Below are 15,092 nucleotides of genomic sequence, written 5' to 3'. Positions count from 1 at the left end.
AAAATTACTGGCCAGGCATGGTGGCTCATGCCTGTAATCCCAGCACTTTGGGAGGCTGAGGTGGGTGGATCACCTGAGGTCAGGAGTTTGAGACCAGCCTGGCCAACACAGTGAAACCCCATCTCTACTAAAAATACAAAAAATTAGCTGGGTGTGGTGGCACACACCCAGCTAATTGGGAGGCCAATTACTTGGGAGGCCAAGGCAGGAGGAGTGCTTGAACCTGGGAGGTGGAGGTTGCAGTGAGTTGAGATTGCACTGCTGCACTCCAGCCTGAGTGACAGAGCGAGACTCTGTCTCAAAAAAAAAAAAAAAATTTACCAAGCAACCAAGGATTATTAAATTTTTGGTAAAAGAAAAATATCGAGGTGTGTGAAAGAGCAACTGACTGTGGTAAAAACAGATACAAGAAGGAGCAGAGACACTAAAAAGTTGAATGAGTCCCCTCAGAAAGATGTGAGGGGATACCACATTTATAAATAAGAACAGGCTTCTATGAAAAAGGAGCAAGCAAACAACATAAAAGAGGTCTTGAGAAATTAAACATTGATTCTCCAATTAAATTTTTAAAATTTATAGAATTGAATCATTGATATGGCTGAAAAATTAGTAGTCTGGAAGATAAAGTTGAGAAAATAGCTCAGGATGTAGAGAATGACAGAAAGGAAAAATATAAGAGAGTTGGTGAGATGCAGGATAGATCCAGCGAGCTATTAATATGTAACTAATTCAAAATGTAAAAACAAAGACAAAAATATGGAATCAGCCTAAATGCCCATTAACCAACAAGTGGATAAAGAAAATGTGGTATGTATATGTGTGTATGTGTGTATATATGTATGTGTGTGTATGTATATCTATTATATATGTATATATATACATATACCATGGAATACTACTCAGCCATAAAAAGGAATGAAATAACAGCATTTGCAGCAACCTGGATGGAGTTGGAGACCATTATTCTAAGTGAAGTAACTCAGGAATGGAAAACCAAACATCATTATGTTCTCACTTATAAGTGGGAGCAAAGCTATGCTATGAGGACACAAAGGCATAAGAATGATATAATGGACTCTGAGTTCCCCGGGGGGCAGGGTGGGAGGGGCATGAGGGATGAAAGACATTGGGTACAGTGTACACTGCTCAGGTGATGGGTGCACCAAAATCTCAGAAATCACCACTAAAGAACTTATCCATGTAACCAAACACCACCTGTTCCCCCCAAAAGTATTGAGAAAAAAAAAGAAAAAGGGGGAAAAAATCAAATAAATAGAAAAAGAAAATTTCTCTGAACTAACTAAAGACACTCTTTTTAGATGGAAAATACCATGTTTCAAGAAATACTCTGCTGAAAATTTGAAATTCCTAGTGTGGGCTGGGTGCAGTGGCTCACACCTGTAATCCCAGCACTTTGGGAGGCCGAGGCAGGAGGATATCTTGAGGCAAGAAGTTCGAGACCAGCCTGGCCGATGTAGTGAGACCCTGTCTCAAAATATCAAAAATAAAAATAAAAATTCCCAGTGTAAAGCTTACAGAGTGAATCAACAGGATACTTACCACAAAAAAGCATATAAGATTGTCATCACTATTTTCATTAATAACATTGATGCTAAAAGACAGACGAGCAAAACTTCAGAGTTCTCACGGAAAATTATTTTGAACCTAAATTTATAGGCAGCGAAACTCTTATTCACAAATGAAGGCACAATAAGATATTTAATGACTCGAAAAGTTTCTCCCTATCTGGAAAGTTTCATCCTTTCTGGTATGACTTGGGGATGTAATGCAGCAAAAAGAAAGAAGAATTCAAATAAACAGAAGAACTGCCTGAAAAATGAAATGAAAATTAATTTCAAGTTGTTAGATATTTAAAAAGAGGCCTAGAAAGCTATTGGCTCAAGTTAGGACAGGGAAGACAGGACATGGTGATTGAAGAACAGCTTTAAAAAGAACATGGATTTAAAAATACGGTTGAATAATCTGGAAGGTCTTAGATATGTAAAAAAGCTAAAGGGGAACAGAATATGCCATCCCAAAATATGCTACTTTGATACATTGATTGTTTTGAGCTGAGGGTAATTGAGAAAAAGCAGACACAGGAAAAGCTATTTTCCTCCCGTTTGCCTAAAAGGAGGGCATAACATTCCCTTATGATAGTGTTCTCTCTTGTACCAGGACAGAAACAATAACCTTTATTTCTGGAGATGGAGATGGTGCCGAGATGTCTGCATAAACAAATCTCACTAAATAACTTTTACCTTCATTGGATTTTCCCCCAGATATTTACCTTTCTACAATTTACTGGCCCTAAAAACCCAAACTCCTTCTTCTTTGTTAGTCATTTCTCAATAATCTTTCACCTTTGGTTAAAATGGTACTTACAGCCCCAAGGCTAGCCACTTATTTGGGTTTTTACTTCTTTTCTATGGCGCTCCCATGCACATAAAATTTAAAATAAAATTCGTATGCCCTTTTCCCCTGTCAATTTGACTTTTGCCAGTTTAATTCACAAGGCCCAACTGAAGAGGGTAGAGGAAAAGTTTTCCTCTCCTACAGAAATAAGATAAAAAACATGTTCATCTACTTTGTGTTTGTCAAACATGGATCAAATTCAAAACTTTACATTTGCCATGATTCTAGAACTAGCACAGAAATAACATTTTTTAAAAAGGGGAAAAAGATGGCTTCAGAGTTTTTAGGAGCTAAAATTAGAGGTTGTGGATGACATGATTAAGTACTGGCCCCAGGGTGTTCTCTCCTCATTAAATGGTCTGATCATCCTCCTAGAAGGCTTCATTTTATAAGAGAAGAATTCATTGCTTTAATAAGTTTAATCCAAAACACTTGAGTCAGTAAATTCCTGATTTAAAATTCCTACAAAATATTACTCCATACTCCCAAGTTGACTTTTTTCTTGTTAGATTGATTTATTAGTACCTACTCTCCTTCCTAAGTTTTCAACTACAAAGTATTGTTTTCTCTTTTGAAGCCAAAGCACATACTTTGGAGAACATTATAGAAATGCTGTGATTCACCCTATGAGTTATAACCACAGTCTCTCAATCACATGATGGAGAGTAGAGCACTGGAGAGGCTATTCAAGGGGTTACGTGTAATGAACCCTCTAAATACAATTCACCTGAACAGTGGGCTGGGCCAGGCCATACCTGTCTGGGTGGTGGTTGGAGGGCCCTGGCTCCATTCCCCCACTGGTTGGGCCACAATCCTTGCCAGGCAACAGGCACCTATTAGCAGATTTTTACACTGTCTGATGAGTCAGGGTACTTGGCTTCCATATTCTCACTTATGGGATGTGTGATTGCTACTCAGAAATCAATAAAATCTAAAATAATTATAATTTGGTTTCTGCCTCATTGTAAACAGATGTGTCATTTTGTGTCCGGAATTGGTGGGTTCTTGGTCTCACTGACTTCAAGAATGAAGCCGCGGACCCTTGCGGTGAGTGTTACAGTTCTTAAAGACGGCGTGTCCGGAGTTTATTCCTTCTGATGTTCGGATGTGTTCGGAGTTTCTTCCTCCTGGTGGGTTCGTGGTCTCGCTGGCTCAGGAGTGAAGCTGCAGACCTTCGTGGTGAGTGTTACAGCTCTTAAGGCGGTGCATCTGGAGTTGTTCGTTCCTCCCGGTGAGCTCGTGGTCTTGCTGGCTTCAGGAGTGAAGCTGCAGACCTTCGCAGTGAGTGTTACAGCTCATAAAAGCAGTGTGGACCCAAAGAGTGAGCAGTAGCAAGATTTATTGCAAAGAGCAAAAGAACAAAGCTTCCACAGTGCTGAGAGGGACCCGCGGGTTGCCACTGCTGGCCCCAGCAGCCGGCTTTTATTCTCTTATCTGGCCCCACCCACGTCCTGCTGATTGGTAGAGCCGAGTGGTCTGTTTTGACAGGGTGCTGATTGGTGCGTTTACAATCCCTGAGCTAGACACAAAGGTTCTCCACTTCCCCACCAGATTAGTTAGATACAGAGTACGGACACAAAGGTTCTCCAAGACCCCACCAGAGCAGCTACATACAGAGTGTTAATTGGTGCATTCCCAAACCCTGAGCTAGACACAGGGTGCTGATTGGTGTGTTTACAAACCTTGAGCTAAATGCAGAGTGCCGATTGGTGTGTTTACAATCCCCGAGCTAGACATAAAGGTTCTCCACGTCCCCACCAGACTCAGGAGCCCAGCTGGCTTCACCCAGTGGATCCTGCACTGGGGCTGCAGGTGGAGCTGCCTGCCAGTCCCGTGCTGTGCGCCCGCACTCCTCAGCCCTTGGATGATCGATGGGACTGGGCGCCATGGAGCAGGGGGTGGCGCTCGTTGGGGAGGCTTGGGCCGCACAGGAGCCCATGGAGGGGGTGGGAGGCTCAGGCATGGCGGGCTGCAGGTCCCGAGCCCTGCCCCACGAGCTACAGGCCTGGTGAGAAATCGAGCGCAGCCGCGGTGGGCTGGCACTGCTGGGGGACCCAGTACACCCTCGGCAGCCGCTGGCCCGGTTGCTAAGCCCCTCATTGCCCGGGGCCGGTAGGGCCGGCTGGCTGCTCCGAGTGCGGGCCCGCCAAGCCCACGCCTACCCGGAACTCCAGCTGGCCCGCAAGCGCCACACGCAGCCCTGGTTCCCGCTGGCGCCTCTCCCTCCACACCTCCCTGCAAGCTGAGGGAGCCGGCTCTGGCCTTGGCCAGTCCGGAAAGGGGCTTCCATGGTGCAGCGGTGGGCTGAAGGGCTCCTCAAGTGCCACCGAAGTGGGAGCCCAGACAGAGGTGGCGCAGAGAGTGAGCGAGGGCTGTGAGGACTGCCAGCAACGCTGTCACCTCTCAATTTCTCCAGGACATGGGACAATTACTATAGTGATTTTGATTTTTATTACATTCAGTGCAGCAGATTTTTGTGGAGTCTCTATGCTGTCCATGGCATTGATCTTGAATCTATAGGAATAAAATAAATCCTGGCATACATCTAATATGAAAATTAATCTCTACCTTCAAGGAGTTTGCACTCTATGGAGAATGGAAGAGTGTTGGAATGCATTTTCAGAGCACTGCATGTGAAGCATAGAGATAATGCTTATGTGTATTTAAAACTACATAAATAATAAAAGAAAAAGAAAAAACGGAACTGGGATGCCTTAAAATTCTTCAGAACATGGAAATGAAATGTTGCTTTCTGGCTGGCTAACCTCTAAGGCAATCAAAATAGAATACAATTAGCTATCTATTGCTGCCAGGGCTTAAATCATTTTTCCAAATTGTGTTTGCCAAGACAAAAGGAGGTATTTTCTGTAGTACGGGAGAGGTGAATGAGAGGATGAGTGGGTTGAACAGTCCTGAATAATTATTGCATTTATTTAGGTTTCTGCAGCTATCTGTCAGGCCCTTGGCTTATGATAGCAAATGATAATGAACAGTCAAAAGGCAGAAATAGCAACATTCACCCTATCATGACACAGGGACATTATATTCTTTTTATACACAATACAGTGCAAAGGTTCAGGGAGAGCGAGAAGTCTGACCTGAAGCCATTTTTCCACTACTCATCATTTTTGACAGTTACAAGAAATCCAGAGAAGGGATTTTCTTGTTTAATTATTTCTAACCTTCAAGTTCAGGGAGTCAGTCTTTCTCGAGATTAGGACGCACTAAATACATCCTGAGGAAAGGGTGCAGTACATGTTCTATGAATACTGTCCAGGAGCTGTGAACTCTCTCCATTTATTTAGGATATCAGAGGAAGGGGCAGGAGAGGAGAGTTCAGTCATCTCAGCTTGAAGCAAGTGCTCGGTAAGCACTTTGGTATCGCTCCCAAGGGGGACTGTATCACTTCTATCCCAATGACTGAACTCAACCTGAATGCAGACCACTAACTGAGTCCAAGTCCCAAGCCTCAGGACCACAGGAGTTACTAGAAAGAAACACTCAGAGCTGCTTTCTGGTAGATTATTAGTGGGAGAATACATTTCCCCTAAGATACCTAAAATCAATGCAAAGAGGACCTCAGAAGCATGTATTTTGCTGAACTTGAAACATCAGAGAAATTGTTCAAAAATCCCCTGAAGAGATAAATATGCTGATATTCAAATTTTTACCTATCTTGATGATTCTCACATGCTTTGATTTCTCAAGGATGTTGCATGAAAATCAGATTTCCTCTATTAGAAATTCATGAGCACCTGCCGCTTACTTCTCAGCGGCAGTCCTTGGGACCTGATATGTGGGCACTTTAAAAAGATGCTTCAGGAGGGCATTTTATGCTCTATGCAGGGACCTGTGCATTTTATGCTCTGTGCAGGCAATTGACACCTGTAGTCACAGAGCCCGAAGCTCAGGGGTTGTCACATAAATTGCACAGAATCAGAGGCTGCTCCCCACACAGCAGCCCAACCACCCCAGATAGCCCCACTCTACCTTCAGTCCCCCAGGGAAGGGGTTTCCACCCTCTCCCGCCATTCGCTATGTCTGAGCTTGAAATATTAAAATAGAGGACTTGTTTCACATATAACTCAATTCCAACAGCTGTAATTAAGAACACATAGAGGCCAGCTGCTTATTATATGTAGGCAGGAGCTCCAAAATACTTAATCAGAATTTGCAATTAGTTGTCATTGTCCTCAGAATACCTCTACTTCTTTGATGCTTGTATATTTCTATAGGTTCTGTATATTCTGTATTCTAGTTCTGTTTAGGAGTTGTTTGCTGTAAGATCCTTGGCAAGCCAATAAGCTTCTCCATGCCTCGGTTGTCCATCTGGCAGTGGGGAGAGAGCTACACAAGGTAATTTCAACATCCCTGGCAATTAACCTTGTTATGATTCAGTGACTCCATGAATCCTTAATATTCCAGGAGTATTTTTCAAGGCTTTGTTGGAAATTGTTGAGTCACACTGGAATGAATTGCCATTATGAGATGAGGTTGGAATGTTCTGATCGCTCCAAGGGTAAGACTGGACTGAGGAATGTGGAGGAGGGCTGCGACGAGGTGTGGGATGGGAAAGTCATCATCAGATGCGTGGAGCTGGCATATCCTAGGCCAACAGACAAGATTAGGCAGATTCCCAGCACCTGATGAATGGCCAGCTGCAATCAGAATTACGATTCTTCCCCAAAGAGCAGCCTATATTTGTTTGGCAGAAGCCTCAGAGTCGTGATGACGATGATTTGCACTGGCCTTTGGGTGAGTCAGCGCTGACCCGAGGCACTGACAAGCTTGGCAGCAGAGACTGACAGTGACTGTTCTGGACTGTTACACGCATTTCAGAAGGCTTGCTGTAGATACTCAGGAACAAAATATCTTCCCCACACTACAAACTGAAACCCTCATGAACAAAGCCTGAAGTGAGAGGCTTGGCCCTGGGATATCTCAGGGGTGAATCCACCCTATATTAATGGAGTCATAGTCAGCTGCAGGCAACCCCAAGCAAAGGACACTGGACATTCCCAGAAGATAAGCAGATCTGAAGCAAGGACCAAGGGCTTTGAAATTGTCTCTTTCTTTCTTTCTTTCTTTCTTTCTTTCTTTCTTTCTTTCTTTCTTTCTTTCTTCTTTCTTTTCCTTCCTTCCTTCCTTCCTTCCTTCCTTCCTTCCTTCCTTCCTCCCTTCCTTCCTTCCTTCCTCCTTTCCTTCCTTCCTTCCTTTCCTTCCTTCCTTCCTTCCTTCCTTCTTTCTTTCAAGACGGAGTTTTGCTCTTGTCACCCAGGCTACAGTGCAATGGTGCCACCTCGGCTCACTGCAACCACCATCTCCTGGGTTCAAGCAATTCTCCTGCCTCAGCCTCTCAAGTAGCTGGGATTACAGGCATGCACTGCCACGCCTGGCTAATGTTTGTATTTTTAGTAGAGACAAGGTTTCACCACTTTGGCCAGGCTGGTCTCGAACTCCTGACCTCAGGTTATCTGCCTGCCTCGGCCTCCCAAAGTGCTGGGATTATAGGTGTGAGCCACAGCACCTGGCTGAAATTGTCTTTCAAAAGTCTGAGCTCAGTGGCTTATGGGAATATCTAACATGGATGGCCTGAAGGCAGGTGGATCATCCTAGACCAGCCCTCGGCACTCCCTGTGCCAGGCAGAAGGGAAAGAGCAGCGCAGTGGGAAGTTGGTTCCCAGGGGGTCTGCCTCTCCAGGTCTTCCTGCTGAGCAGCCAGCAGCACTTGGGGCACGAGAGGACATTGTCCTCCTTTGACCTCACCTGGAGCAGGCTTTCCAGGTTGTCTCTGGGGAAGGTGTTCTCTCCAGTGTCCCTGGGTGTCCCACGACACCAACTAATCTCAGAATCCTTAAAGCAGCTGGGGATAAGAGGGCTAGAGACCTGGGATACCCTTGGAGAACGTGGAGCTCAATCTTCCTGGTTCCCACTCCCAAAGAAGCAACAGGAGTTTGTAAATACATACATTATTATTTACAAAAGGCTGATTGCGATGTGTAAAAAAAAATGAAAATAACTTTAAGAGTGCCTAATGATGCAAATGAAAGTAAAAGAATTTTGCTCCGTGTTAAGCTAAGCACTTCCCTCTCCATCCTTAATTGTTCTTCCCAGAATGTAACCATTTAGAAATAGTTCTGGATTTAGGTCTTCTATGTCTTCTATACAACAGAACTAACCCATATGTGGCCCCACATTTCTGGCCACATCAGCTTCAAATAATACACAGTTTTTCAGTTTCCTACAATGAAAGGTGTGAAATTCAATACATGTACCCTACCTCATCCCATCTGCAACTCCCCTTCCAATTTTTATTAGTTACATTAATATTTTAAGACATTTGGCCAGGCATGGTGGCTCATGCCTGTAATCCTAGCACTTTAGGAGGCCGAGACGGGTGGATCACTTGAGGTCAGGAGTTTGAGACCAGCCTGGCTAACATGGTGGAACCCTGTCTCTACTAAAAATACAAAAATTAGCTGAGCATAGTCCCAGCTACTTGGGAGGTTGGGACAGGAGAATTGCTTGAACAGGAGGCAGAGGTTGCAGTGAGCGCCACAGCATTCCAGCCTCAGCAACGAAGTGAGACTCCATCTCAAAAAAATAAATAAATAAATATATATTTATATTTATATATATATAAATATAAAAATATATATTTTATATTTGTATATAATAGATATTCTCTATATATTATATAAAAATATATATTTATATATAAATATATATTATTTAAAAATGTATATTTATATATAATATATATTATATAAAAATATATATTTATATATTATATATTATATAAAAATATATATTTATATATTATATATTATATAAAAACATATATTTATATATTATATATTATATAAAAACATATATTTATATATTATATATTATATAAAAACATATATTTATATATTATATATTATATAAAAATATATATAATATATAATATACATTATATAAAAATATATATTATATATAAATATATATTATATGAAAATATACATTTATATATAAATATATATTATATATGAAAATATACATTTATATATAAATATATTTATATATTTTATATTTATATGTAAACATATATTTTATATTTATATATAAACATATATATTAAGATATTTAATGGTTCCATGGATCACTTTAATATGTATAAATTTTAATCTGTTCATTTATCGAGTTTTGACATTATCTACCTTCTCCCTATTCTGTAAGATGAGGAAAGTAGATGGTGACCACCATCCCAGGCCTCTATCCTTTCCCCTCTCAACTCTCCTGCTGATTAATTCCATTATCTAGGCTAGTAACTTCTGCACTCTGTTCTGTAATTTTAAGTTAGCTTTCTGTACTTTATCTATAGCTTGACTTTAAATAAAAAAGGCTAAAAACCAATAAGAAACATTCCTAATATTAAGATACTATACAGGCTGAGTGTGGTAGCTCATGCTTGTACTCCCAGCACTTTGGGAGGCTGAGGTGGGAAGATTGCTTGAGGCCAGTTCAAGACCATTCTGGGCAACATGGTGAGACCTAATCTCTACAAAAAATGAACAAAATTAGCCAGGTGTGGTGGCATGCACCTGTAGTCCCATCTCCTTGGGAGGCTGAGGTGGGAGGATTGCTAGAGCCCGGGGGATCGAGGCTGCAGTGATCTGTGATGGTGCCACTGCACTCCAGCCTGGGTGACAAAGTAAGACCCTGTCTCAAACAAAACATAACATAAATATTAATTACAGAATCAAATAGTATGTAAGGTCCATAAAGATGGAAAGGTAATTTAATGTTGCCAAAAATATCCACCCCAAAATGTGAAAATATGGATTCCTTTTACTTTTACCCTTCTATTTATCCAAGTCATGTCACATTTCATTTTGCTCTTCTTGTAACTTCTGAATAGCTTTTTCTTTCTGTTTCCTTCAATGGATAGAATAGACATATACCTTGGAAGGGAGGGAAAAAAACTTTCCTTTATCCCCATAGGTTTTGTGTCTGGGACCTGCAAATTAGACTGACAAAAGACAGATTAACAGAAAACAAAAGACAAACAGGCCGGGCACAGTGGCTTATGCCTGTAATCCCAGCACTTTGGGAGGCCAAGGCGGGTGGATCACTTGAGGCCAGGAGTTTGAGACCAGCCTGGCCAACATAGTAAAATCCCATATCTACTAAAAATACAAAAGCTAGCCAGGCATGGTAGTGCACAGCTGTAATCCCAGCTACTCGGGAGGCTGAGGTATGAGAATTGCTTGAGCCCGGGAGGTAGAGGTTGCAGTGAGCTGAGATCGTGCCACTGCACTCCAGCCTGGGCAACAGAGCAAGACTCTGTCTCAAAAAAAAAAATACCAATTTTATTTAATATTTACATGCACAAAGGTCTTCATAGAAAAGAAGATCCAAGGAAATGGTTAAATTTGGGGGGCTTTATACTATCTTAACAAAAGGTAATAAATCATGGGGAAGTGATAAGAGGAGGAGTGTGGGCATCTAGGGGTAGTAAGTTTGCTTACCAAAGTTGAGGAGGTAGGGGCTGGTCATTTACAGAACATTAAACTCTCTCTATGGAACCAGGTGGAGGGGCTACAGGAATAAGTGTCTGTTGTGGTGTGTGCTTGTGTGGACGCTTAATCTGGGTGTGGGGATTTGGGAGGCCTCCTTACCTTCCCTCACTTTGCATTACTTTCTCTCCTCCTCTTCCATTTTCTTTTCCTCCTTCTCCTTATTTTTATTTTTTGGTATGTTATACATTGTAACTTCATTTATCTACAGATCTCTGGGTTTTTAAAAATATCTGCACCAGGCCAGACACGGTGGCTCACGCCTGTAATCCCAGCACTTTGGGAGGCCGAGGTGGGTGGATCACAAGGTCAAGAGATCGAGATCATCCTGGCTAACATGGTGAAACGCCATCTCTACTAAAAATACAAAAAATCAGCCAGGCGTGGTGGTGGGTGCCTGTAGTCCCAGCTACTCGGGAGGCTGAGGCAGGAGAATGACGTGAACCCAGGAGGCGGAGCTTGCAGTGAGCCAAGATGATGCCACTGCACTCCAGCCTGGGTGAGAGTGCGAGACTCCATCTCAAAAAAAAAAAAAAGAAAAAAAAATCTGCACCATCAAACATTTTTCACCCTCCCCCCTCTGTCTTACCCTTAGGTATTTCTTCAATACTGTGGGAACAGCCTGTGCCCAGAGCTTGGATCACGGGCTCCTCAGCAATCTGTACATGCATTTGTGTCACTGAGTAGTGCTAAATAAGATGAAGTGTTAAGATTATAGAGATCTGTATTAGGTTACAGATCCCGAGACATCATGTGAGGTGGTGTGACGACTAATGTTCCCTGGCACATTTTCCTAGCTTGGCCTTTCTGCAACCTGTGCAGTTTTCAAGGAAATGGCTGAGTGGTTCTGTTCTGGTTGAGTGTCAGGGAATGGGGACATGTTGGGAGACACCTATCTTATCTTCTTTTCAAATTGTGCCGAAGATCAGAAACAGGAAAAAAAAGAAGTCCAGCCTGGCTGATTGTTACCGTTGACATGGCATGTGAGCTAACTCGTGCTGAAATGCCCTCCTAGGTACAGTGATTGCTAAGATAGCTGGGCAAATATAGGCTCCTTTTTAGCTAAGTGTTTCCTTATATGGGGCTGCTCAATACTGAAAAGAATTGATGTTTTTACTTTTCTAGTGCCTTGAGTGCCCTGGTGTGGGAAAGCCCTGGGCTGGGAGCGTGATGCTGCTGAGACATCAGCAGAGAAACTCGGTGGCTCTCTGCAGCCTGTCCCTGCAGAAATCCTGGCCGACTTCAGGGAGGGGAAGTGGGTGAGATCTCTTTGTATATCCTGACCTAATCATTATAGCCCTTGGCCCCTCGGTCTATGGCTCATGGTCTCTGTCCCTCTGTAGACAGTATGAGTTTCATCAGGCTGAAGATGGCTGATCAAAATAGCATTCTGCAATGAAGCCAAGGAAATATACTGAGTACAACGACACTCCTTTATTTTCAGTACAATGAAAATAAAATCCTTCTCTAATCATGAATTATTTTTGACGTCTGAATCGGAGCTCACGAATCCCAGTTTGCAGAGCTAGTTTTATTTACTTGGATGGAGTGTGAAAGAGTCCTAGACCAGAGGTTTAGAAGAGATGGCTCTGCTGTGTTTCAGGCTGGGGCCTGGTGGTGCGACTGGGCTATGGCCTGGTTAGTTGTAGGAGACTAGTAAGGGGCAGGGCGCTGCATCTGATGTTCCCAAAGGACTGAGGCAAGTGCTGAAGGGCAGGACACCCAGCAGAGCTCTGATAGGAATTGAGAGCATGACTATGGCAATGACCATGAGGGGTGGCTGCTGCAAGCAGGGGAAGCAGAAGGGCACCTCCTGTCCTAGCAGGGCCAGGGCATTACAGTGGGAAGCAGGAGAGGTTCCCAAATTCTCGCAAGCAGAGTGTGGCATCAGGAAACCTGGTTTTAGACAGCAGGGCTCTGCTGGAATTCAGGGGTGGGGCTCTGATTCCCAGCAGGGAGATAGGAAAAAAGCCAGGCAGAACCCCAGTGCTAGACAGTGATGGGAGCACCGGCAGGGTTATCCAGACAGGGAGTTTTTGTCAAGTTTTCAGGGAACTTAGAGAGTCTTATCTTAGTGACCTATTATCAGAACTGAGGCACCGTGTCAGGGATAAGCTAGCCACCACATTGACTTGAACCTGGAGTCCTTGAATCACTCCTTTCTCAGCCCAGGAAGGCTCAGCTGGGCTGAACCGGGAGGTGAAGGTCAAGTGGATGATGTGTGTGCAGAGGAAGCGAAAGAGGTGGGGCAAAAATGAGCTACAGATGCTAGGACCTTGCCTAAACCTGATAATTCTTAGTCTAACAGGGCTGTTGTGAGTTCAGCATTAGGTATGGCATATTAAAGCAATTTCAGAAAGAAAATTCATGTGAAAACTCAGGTCACATAAGAATGGAGGTTTCTCCATAGAAATTTTATAAGACAGAGATGCTAGGGTGTCTTCAAGCATAGAACTTTTGCCTTGGCTGTCTGTTTTTCTGCAAAAGCCCTTTCTTCCTCCTCTAGGCCTCTGTAACCCCTGCTTAGTCTACTGGTCTTTTATTATTATTATTATTTAGAGATGGGGTCTTGCCATGTTGCTCAGGCTGGTCTTGAACTTCTGGGATCAAGCAATTCACCGGCCTTGGCCTCCCAAAGTGCTGGGATTACAGATGTGACCCACTGCACCCAGCCATACTAAGCTTTAAAAACTCATTTCGGGCTGGGTGCGGTGGCTCACGCCTGTAATCTCAGCACTTGGGGAGGCTGAGGTGGGTGGATCACCTGAGGTTGGGAGTTTGAGACCAGCCTGACCAACAAGGAGAAACCCCATCTCTACGAAAAATACAAAATTAGCTGGGTGTGGTGGTGCATGGCTGTAACCCCAGCTACTGGGGAGCCTGAGGCAGGAGAATTGCTTGAACCAGGGGTCGGTGGGGCAGAGGTTGCGGTGAGCCGAGATCGTGCTATTGTACTCCAGCCTGGGCAACAAGAGTGAAACTCCTTCTCAAAACAAAACAACACAGAAAACCTAATTTCAGTAACCCTTTTCTGGAGAAGCCTTTTCTGCATCCCTGACCAGGTGGCATCCTGCTGCAAAGTTCTCAGCTAGCTGAGTTGGAATTTTGTGTATTTTTGCCCTATCATTTAATTACTACCGACCTCTCCCACTGAAAAGCACATTTCCTGAGGATAGAGGGCATGTCTGTCCTTTTGTTTCTGTGTCCATAGACTTAGCCCAGTGCCTGGTATATTTTAAGTGTTCAGTTAATATTTGTTGACTGATTGAATGAATATTTTGAGGGGAAATAGAATTCTTTTTTTGTAGGAGAAAGCAGGAGTATTACTGATGGTATTTGGTATTGCAGAACACTTAGGAAAATAGACCATCCTAGAAACATATTTCAAAGACCCCCAAGATATCTGAGGAGACCAGACTGGAAGGAATTGTAAAGGCTGGAAATACTGGTAGCTATGTCCTTATATCTTTGGCCCAGATTTGACATAAAAATAAGCAAAGGTGAATCTAAATAAGTTTTTAAAGGAAATTCAAGTTCATCTGCAGGACAAATAGAGGGTACCACAGTCCTATCCTGTTTTCCCCTCTCCTTACCCCCTACATTCTGCATTCTGCATCCTGTCCCCACAAATCTATGTAAGTTGATACAAAAATAAACACTGGATGCATTCTTTTTTTTTTTTTTTTTGAGGAGTCTTGCTCTGTTGCCCAGACTGGAGTGCAGTAGTGCAATCTCGGTTCACTGCAACCTCTCCCTCCTGGGTTCAAGTGATTTTCCTGCCTCAGCCTCCCGAGTAGCTGGGATTACAGGTGCCCACCGTCACACCCAGCTAATTTTTGTATTTTTAGTAGAGACAGGGTTTTGCCATGTTGGCTAGGGTGGTCTCAAACTCCTGACCTCAAGTGATCCTTCCACCTCGGCCTCCCAAAGTGCTGGGATTACAGGCGTGAGACACTGTACCCGGCCTAGATGCATCCTTTAAGGAGGAAATAAGTCATGCCCGTAGCTAGAATGGAGGCTGTAGAGCGGGGTACCCCTTATTTAGTTTTGATGAATGTGATAATTCTTTGGTTTCCAGCAGCAGAATCTAACATTGGCCATGGTGTAAATTGCATA

This window comes from Symphalangus syndactylus, chromosome 2 (assembly GCF_028878055.3).
Source record: "Symphalangus syndactylus isolate Jambi chromosome 2, NHGRI_mSymSyn1-v2.1_pri, whole genome shotgun sequence".
NCBI classification, from domain to species: Eukaryota; Metazoa; Chordata; class Mammalia; order Primates; family Hylobatidae; genus Symphalangus; species Symphalangus syndactylus.
Note: the sequence above shows the minus strand (reverse complement) of the source record.